The following is a 10,182-nucleotide window of genomic DNA, read 5'->3' on the forward strand; positions in this document are numbered from 1 at the left end:
TCTTTATGTTTGTCTCTGACAATAGACTCCAAGAATGTAGGTACCATATTTTCTCCATCTTTTTAAAAAGTGACTAGTCAAATTCCTGGGTCATGGAGTATATGATTTTAAAAAGCTATAACTTGGGCCTCCCTGGTGGCGCAAGTGGTTGAGAGTCCGCCTGCCGATGCAGGGGATACGGGTTCGTGCCCCGGTCTGGGAGGATCCCATGTGCCGCGGAGCGGCTGGGCCCGTGAGCCATGGCCGCTGAGCCTGCGCGTCCGGAGCCTGTGCTCCGCGACGGGGGAGGCCACAACAGTGAGAGGCCCGCATACCGGAAAAAAAAAAAAAAAAAAAAAAAAAAAAAAAGCTATAACTTATTGAGTCATTTACTTATTTAGGGTATTATTCTAAGCCCTTTCCATGTAAAACCCATTTTCTTTTCTTGCAAAACAAATTACCACAAACTTAGTGGCTTACACACACACACACACACACACACACACACACACACTTGTTATCTCACAGTTTCTGTATATCAGAAGTCTGGGCGCAGCTTAAATGGGGTTCTCTGTTGAAGGTCTCACAAGGCTGTAGTCAAGGTGTATCTTTATTTGGAGACTTAGCTAGGGAAGAAACTGCTTCCAAGCTCACTTAATTTGTTGGTAGTATTAGTTTTCTGTAGCTGCATGACTTAGGACCCTGGCTTCTTAATGGCTGTTGGCTGGAAGCTGCCCTCAGTTCCTCGAGGCCACCCACAGGTTCCTACCATGTGACTCCATATGTGGTTTACAACATTGCTCTTTCCTTCTTTACGGTCACAAAATGATTCTCTCTTCACAGTCTGATAAGACAGAGTCCTCTTTAAGGAAATGTAATCATGAGAGTATCATTCCATCATTTTATCATATTCTCCTGCTTAGGAACATGTCAGAGATTCTACCCATACTCAAGGTGAAGGGATTTCATAAGGGCATGATTCATTGGGGGCTGCTTTAGAATGTACCTGCCGTACCATGTATTCTCTCATTTAATCCTCAAAATTCTGTAAGGCATATGCTCTTATTATGAAGTTAAAGGAGCTAAGGGCACCAGCCAATAAAAAGTCAAGCCAAGTTTCAAGCCAGACAGTACTACTCCAGAATACAAACTTTTATCTTACACTATATTGACCCCACTAAATACATGTCCACTGAATTTATAAATGAAGTAGTGAGTAAACAAGTGAATGAATTAATGTTGATATAGATTTTCCCTTTACAGATAATATGAAATGTATCTATGTACATAATAGAAATACACTCAGCACAGCATGTTGTTAAACTAAGAAACTGAGAAAATTTTATGTGTCTTATATGTCTATTGGGTAGAATGGAAGAACGAATTTTCTGGGCTATTTAACTCTTATTTTATTTCACTTTTTTCATCCTTAATTTTGATTCTTTGTAGCATTTCTATACTTCAATTTCATTATTAAAAATTCCTATGGTACTAATCTATGTTGAAGTCATTAGTAATTATTAGGTAATATTATATCATGTTATATTATACTGATAGAATGATTTATTTCTTCATTCATTCATAGTATATTTTCCCTAACTAGAATATAATTTTTGTGAGGACAGGTCTTATCTGTTTTTATAATAGTAGGTACACAGTAGGCACTCAATAAATGACTTTGAATGATTTCACTGAATCAAATAAAATAATATGCTAGAAAAATAAATTTCAATCTACTATCATTTTTTTTTCTTTTGCTCTAATATTGTGGTTGCTACTGTTTGTGTTTTAAATACAAAGTATCTGGAGAATAAAATAGTAGAATGAATTCTCAAGCTTCATTTGGCTTTAATATACAATCAAACAAAAACGTATTTTGAATTTTTGTTGTTGTTTAAACATCATAAGTATTTAATTAAATTTCAAGTAGCTAGTGTTGGAAAGAGTGTCTCACTCTGCCAACATAATCCACATAGATTTAAAGGAAAGTTGTGTTTTCCCATATGGGCTTAATTCAGAAGGCCTAACTTATAAAACATTGCTCTGATTTCTGAAGACACACTCATTTCTATGATATATTTCATATATTTCAAACTACCTAAATGATTTTGGAAACAAGATTCCAACAGCATTTTTCTCCCTTTCACTTTCAGCTAAAAAATATCCAAATCATTTATCATGGGGTATATCTTTCTTGTATCTTATAGCAATAAACTCGTGGCTAACATATGGTGTTATTTAGCTGTGTAACAGAAAAGATTAATCAGCTGACAAAATGTCATTATAAAGGAAATATTTTAAGCTGTGATTTTCTTTTTTCTCTCACTTATGGGCATCCAGCCAAATTCATCTGCAGCTGCCTTAAAGAATAACATGTGGAAATAAAATCCAAACCCTTAAATTATCAGTGGCATTTAGTATATTTGAGATGCCACACTGGAGGTCCATTGCTTGTGAAATGTAAATGTTTCCCTTTAATGAGAAATTACATTGTTGTTTTAACTGTGTGTGTGTATGAGTGAACTTTTGGAGGGTTCATTGAAAGCATTATCATTACCACCATTATCAACAACAGCCATGTCATTCACTTACTGTTGCCTAACTCACGACTTATAGTAAATGATTATCCTAGATATCTTTGCAGAGAGAAGGTTTTAACCCAGGAGTGGGAGGACTCATAGGAATGACCTTAATAAAAGCTGTAGCTTCTTCTGAAAAAACACTTTAGCATTGAATTGCTTGATATGTTAGGTTGATCCTATTATTAGGGAAAATACTCACTGGCTGGAAAGATAACACCTTATTAACAATATGTATTATTGCTTCTTCAAAGTCATATAAGTACTGTAATAAATTTTTTAAAATTCCTTTTAAGAGCTTTAACAAATCATGGTAGCTTTTCCCTGTTTTTTTTAAATTTTATTTTAAATTAAGCCAAAAAGAGTGTAATATAAGGATTTTGGATCCACTACTGCTTTTTATATGAAACCTTTATACTTTAAAATGTTGACAACCACTGCATTATCTCATTTACTCCTCATAAGTTTCCCATTAACACCTCAAATTAAAAAAACTAACATTAATTGCATGCTTAATTTTAAATAACCACTTTACTAATGAATCTTTGAATCATTCTGGGAGGTAGGCACTACTTATCTACAGGTCATGGATGTGAATACTGATCTGTTTTATTTTAAAACCTTTGCTTCTCAAACTGACCTGGACTGTAGGTTTCCAGACCAATTTAATATTTGTCTTACCCATAAACATCTGAGGATTTTTAGCAGTTTTCCAGAATCAGTGAATGCTGCTCCCATTTTTATCTGGATTCTGTCATGCTACAACTTCTTTCTTCACTCTGGTTTTATATTTATGCATTTATATATTCACTATATAAATCTAACAAAGAACTCATTCCCATAACTTTCTCAAAACTGCTGGATAGGCTTCCCTGGTGGCACAGTGGTTGAGAGTCCGCCTGCCGATGCGGGGGACACGGGTTCGTGCCCCGGTCCGGGAAGATCCCACATGCCGCTGAGCAGCTAGGCCCGTGAGCCATGGCCGCTGAGCCTGCGCGTCCGGAGCCTGTGCTCCGCAACGGGAGAGGCCACAACAGTGAGAGGCCCGCGTCCCGCAAAAAAACCAAAACAAAACAAAAAAACTGCTGGATATGTGACACATTAATTTGGAATGCATTTGTATAAATTAACATGCTAGGTATCCAAACTGAAATTCAGACTAGCTAACAGTATGAACTCTACTTCATTTATATTTGCAGAGCATGAATTACATTTTTTTCCAGAATAGGACAATTCTTCCTTACTGAGCTCTATCTAAAAATAATGAATACTGTGTTAAACATGAAGTCACAAAGGTTGTTTACACTGGTAACTATTCATAAAATTAGTATTTCCTTAGTTCCCAGGGATAGTAGTTAAATTGTTTATTAGCAGACACAAACAAATTAATCTGTTGGAAGAAAATTAAGCACAATATCCTTTGACATTTACATGCGTGATAAACACTGGTTTATTCTGCCAAATTTATGTTGAACATAAAATAATACCTAGCCCAATTAAATAAATATGCATTGAATGTTTGCCATTAACATGTTATTCCACTAAATGTTAAGGTTCTAAAGATATCTAAAACACAGCTTCTGGCCTCAAAGAATATAGTGTCTTTTAGGGAGAATACGACAAGTAATTTTTCAAGTGAGTCTTAAGGGCCTAGTATTATAGGTTCTATAAAAATGATGCAAAGTGCTATGAGAATTTAAAGGAGAAAGACCTAACATTGAGTTAGGGTGATTAAGAAGAGCTTTAAAGAATTGATACAGATGAGATCTATATTTAATTATGTGTCTTCATGCTGTGAAAGTAGAGAGAAAGGTCATTACACTAGGGTGTATATCTTGAGTGATTATAGGAAAATGAAAGCATTCATTATGTTTGTGGAATAAGTATTCCCATTTGACTATATAACAAGTCACTCATTCTTTCACCAATACTTAATGAGTACTTACCATGTGTTAGTCACTCTTTTAGGGACCGGGAATTTAAGAATGAACAAAATAGGCAAAAATCTTTACCTCTGAAGTTTACTTCCTTGTGATAAAAGGTAATAGACCTATAAAAACATAAATAAGTGAATGAATGATATAAAGTAGGGCTGCAAGGTCTATAGATGAACTCAGTAACAAGGAGTCTTGAATGCAGCTTGGGTTGTTGTTTTTAATTCTGTTTTAATAGTTTGAGAGCTTGTGACTGATAGTATAGACACTCTGATACATAACAATTGGCATGTGCCTGAGTGTGATGTATTCAGAAAGGGAATCAGGAGACTACTTCAAACAGTCCAGGGATAATGTCACAAAGGAGTAAATTAGGCTAATGGCTGTAGGAATGAAAAGAGAAAATATGTGTGAAATACATTAAAATGAAGAATTTGTAGGATTTGGCAACTGTTTAAATATGTGAGAATAAGAAAAGTGTAAAGTCTCAAGGGTCTAGTCCTCTAATATTGGGGAAAGTCTTGTGAAATTATCTGCAAAGGCAAAAAAATTAGTTGAAGATGGTTTGAAAGAGAAGGTAGTAATTCTAGTGTTCAACATTTGAAAAATGATCAGAAAATACTCGTGATAATGTGAAGCAGGCATGTAGCAAGTTGGATTTGCAGCTATGAGTGAGGAATCAAAACTAGACATATAAAAGTTTTAGAATGATTTTCATTGATTTAGTAATGCTTTTGAGTGTCACTTGGGAATGATCATGGAGAAGGAGAACGGAACTCCTTGGAAGTATCTATATTTGAAGGGTTTGAGATGGGTTAAAGTTAATGTTTGATAGAATGTGGATGAGATTATACTTTAAAAGTATTTTTATTCTAGAGGATGAATGGAGGAGAAGAAGGCAATTAAGCAGAGAGGAAACAATGTACTGTAGAAACAGAATAAGGTTGATGGCATGAAGAAATGCAGGAAGCAAGTATGAGCCTTTTTGTAAAGATGAAAGAAAATGAGGGTGAGGAATATGTCATCTATTTGTAAAATTAAGAGATCATTTTAAAAGTGACTTTCTAGAAAGTCAGACACTAAAGAATACATACACTATGATCCCATTTATATGAAGTTCAAGAACAGGGAAAACTAAACTTATATAGTAAGGATTATAGTATGAGTCTTAGGAAATATTGACTGGGAGGTGATATATGGGAAACTTCTGAGCATGCCAAAAATGGCCTACATCATGATCTAGGTTTTTACACTGCTGTATACATAATGTAAATATTAGTCAAGTTATATACTTAAGATTTGTATATTTCACCATAAATAAGATAAATATCAAAAAAGTGAATAAAAAGAAAAAGAAATGAAGGAAGGGGGAAAGGATGGGAGGAAGGGAAGAAATGTGGACCATACTGGCTTTATGGAACACCGAATCCAGCTTCATATAAAATCAAGAATAATTCCAGACCCAGAAGTAACATGAGTCACTAAACTCCCTGTATTGTTAATGCCAGTTAGGGCTACGTATTCTGTTATTTTCAATATAAAGAGTCCTAACTTGTCTATATTTAGATCAAGGCTTAAGTGTCATTTTGCAATTTGAGTTATAATTACAAATTGTGTAATGTTTTAAACATCATAATAAAAGAAAAATATAGTTTTGTAATATGGCATAGGTTATATAATTAGATATTTATTTATTGTAATATTCAATATTTTGAGTATTCAAACTGTAAATTCAGAAACGCTATGTATTTTGTGAATTCAATTTAATGTTATAAAGCAAACTTAATACATGACAGTATCAGAGTCTAAGGACAAATAGAAATAAAGCATTAATTACACTATGTCATTATCTCTAATAGATATATATAAAAGATAGGTTCATGTTAATGAACAGTAAACATTCACATAAGAATTTTTAAAGTTTTATGGTAATTAAAATATTGAATATAAATGAAAAATGGGAAACAAAAAATGAAAAATTATATATGAATGTATGAATGTGTATCTATGCCTATGTATGCAGATAAAATTATCAAATAATCTATAAATTTAATATATTCCAAAGAAATATATCCATATGGATTCTGTGAAAGTTGATAGAGCTGATTCTAAAGATCCTCATTAAATTAACATATATAATAATGCTCAAGATATTACAGCAACATGGGAATACTGAGAGAAATTTCTTCAAAATATAACAATATATAAAGCTACAGTATTTAAATAAGTATGGTATTAGTGTGGAGAATAAAATCAATGCAGCAGAATTAATCATCTAGAAAAATACTAATTTACATGTAGTACATTATAATGTATATATATTTCAAATCAAATTACTAGAGTTAGTCAACAAATTGGGATAGGATGACTTTTGTTGTTATTGTCAAAGGGATCTAATTAGTCCATCTATTAACATTTATAGAAAAAAGTACAGATTTAAGAACTTTTTTCAATCTATATGTCTATAACTTAGATTCTTCTTAAAGTAGAAAAAAAAAGCACAAACTGCAGTGCAACAGTGATGAAATTAATCACCTTAAAATTATATCTGTGTGTGTGTGTATACACATATATATATCCAACAACAATGATCATAAATAACGTTTGAAACCATAGACTATACTGATATGTTTGTGCACATGTGTGTGTTTGCATATATATATGACCTTATCAGGCATCCAGACTCTGTAAGGATCTTTTACTAATGCTTAAAAATAACAAAATAAACACAAAATTAAATCAAATCAAAACAAAATCTACTTATTAAAATGGTAGTACACCAAAATCACAAAACATCTGAAGAAATATAATGCCGAGAAAGAGAGCCAGCAAAAACAAACACTGAAACTTTGAATCAATTAAGATGAAATTAAATTTACTTAATTTAAACAATCTGAAATGTCCACTTAGGATGCAGAAAGGTGAAAGGTGTTGTTATACAAGATAAAATTAAGTGTAACCTCTAGATGAATTGAAAGCCTGTGGTGCACTGAGGATAATCATAGTGACCTAAACCTGAATAGATTGACTCAAACTTCCACACTAGAGGCTACTAAGAGAAGAGATGTGCCCATTTCCAGGTATAACTACACAAGATACCAAGTTTATTCATAAGTTATAATAATACAAAAAAGAGAGTGAAGAAGAAAGAGAATGAGAGAAGAAGAATACACTATTGTATTATAAAATAGGTACACAACAAGGACCTACTGTATGAGACAGGGAACTATATTCAATATCTTGTAATAACCGATAATGGAAAAGAATCTGAAAAAGACTATATATAACTGAATCACTTTGCTGTACACCTGAAACTAATACAACATTGTAAATCAAGTATACTTCAATAAAAATGTGTTTGTTTTTTTGTTTTGAGAGAAACAATTTTGAGAAAGAACAGAGTTGGAGGAATCATACTTCCTGATTCAAGATAGACTATAAATTACTGTTTAAGAAGAAAATGTAGAATTGATGGATAGATAGATAGAGAAAAAAGACAGGCTAGAAATATACTACACAAATATGGTCAATTGATTTTTGAACCCATTCTATTTAGTTCACCTCTGTTTTTCACATTTTAATATTTCTATATTGCTTATCTCATGCTAGAGATTCTTAGGCAGTGATTTGGGCAAAGACGATTTTAGAGATAATAAAGAAACTTTGGGTAAAAGCATTCTTAGCAGGAGGCACTAAATGTCTTACAGTATAGCAGTATGTACATCACAAAAAATCTCTGGGTTGTGTGAGAAATATATTGTGACTGGAGCATAAGGTGCATCTGTGGGCATAGCATGTAAGAGGCTTGAAAAGTAGTTTGGAGCCAAATCACTAAAAGCCTTTTTGGCTTTTAACACCATGGGGAGCTACCACAGACTTCTCAGCAAATGGTCATAGGCACTGTGTTCCTGTGGTGGTGGAGGGTAGATACCAAATGTGAGTGAGTTGAAAGAGCAGAAGGCAGAGAGCCCAAGGGTCAATATGTGAAACGGCCCATAGGAGAGATTATATGAGTGAAATGCAGGAACAGAAGAAGATATTGAGAGCAAGGAGAATGAATTTAAAAGACTTTTTTAAAATTGATGTTTCACATTACGTGGTGACTCACTGAATGTGGGACTGGGGACAAGAAAGCAGGAATATGACTTTCAGGTTTCTGACCTGTGCAAGATGTCTTTAATTTGGCCCGAATCCATTAATGTTTTCAGCAGACACTAAAATGGCAGTCATTGGATGATGTGAATGGAGAGGGCATGTGATAATTAGATAAGGTATGGACTTAAAAAAGTGTGATTTAGGGACGGACACGTGAAAAATATCAAATAAGCAGTTTGAAATACAGGTCTGACAATCAGAAAAGAGAAGTATACTGGCAATATATATTTTTAGTTTATTCAAACCAAACATTCATTCATAAAATATTTTAGGGCCAAATATGTCATTCCCTAGTTATAAATTATATACATGTATGTATATAATCACTGTATATAGAGATATAAACAATTAGATGACTATATATACATAGTCATCTAACTGTTTTTATCAACCCTATGAAGAAGATGTTTAGGACATAGTAATGGAACAGATGGCCCATGGAGTGCAAAAATAGAGAAACTCAGCAGAGCTAAGGATGCTCCTTTGTTATCTCCAGTTTTAGGGCGCAGAATGAAAAAGAATCAATCAAGCAAAAAGACAGTGTTTTAGGAAAGGTGAAAGGATGGTAAAGTTGAAGCCAAAGGTGCCTGGTTTCAATAAGAAGGAATGATTAAGAACTTTAGGTAACTTGGAAAGGTTTAGATCAAATAGAAAATGAAGAATCTTTGGATTTTCCAATTAGATGATTATGTGTGATGTTTGGACTTTTTTCATTAATTTGTGATACTTGAGGCAATAAAATGAATTAGTAAATTGGAGCTAGAGAAATTAAAGACTGTCTGTAGAGACTACACTTTCAAGCTGTTAAATTAGAGAGAGGAGAGAGAAAATAAGAATCTTAATAAAGAGATTTTAGTATTACCAGGTATACCTGGGCATATTTGTAGTTTAAAAGTTGACAGAACGAAAGAAAAGAATAATATAAGATTATGTGGAAGGATAGATTCTAGATCAGCCAACAAACAGGATCAGAAAGAGAATTGAAAGCTTAAGAAGAGTAGGGCCTATATGAAAGCAGAAAATACTTCAGGAGTGGTAAGGTAAAAGGAAAGTCATGGCTAATGCAAACCCAATTTCCTTTCCAATCTCAGCATTTAATTAGGAAGTCGTTAACAACAAAATGCTTACTTCCCATGTTTTACAGCATTTTAAAATAAACACATAAAATAGATCCTTAGAGCTATTAGATTAAGTTTTTAACATATGTTCAAATAAGTTTGAAACTTGATTATTACTCTTATTCTTGACAGATAAAATGAAATATTATAAAATTGTTCTTAAATCTAGTAGCAAATCTGAATCCTTCAGTTTACTATTAATTTATACCTGGGTAAGATTTACTTCAATTAATTGTTTTGTGGAACACAGTGCATAAAATAGAAATATAGTATTTGCATAGAATAATTTATTTACACCTTTTAAAGATACACAGTTTTACCTGCAATCGAGTTGTGGGATGTGAGTGAATTGTTTAAAGAAGGCTGTTCATTAAATGATTTTTGAGACTTAATTATAGAATCACATCTTTTAAATTG

The sequence above is a fragment of the Mesoplodon densirostris genome, chromosome 6, assembly GCF_025265405.1.
Source record: "Mesoplodon densirostris isolate mMesDen1 chromosome 6, mMesDen1 primary haplotype, whole genome shotgun sequence".
In the NCBI taxonomy this organism is placed as follows: Eukaryota; Metazoa; Chordata; class Mammalia; order Artiodactyla; family Ziphiidae; genus Mesoplodon; species Mesoplodon densirostris.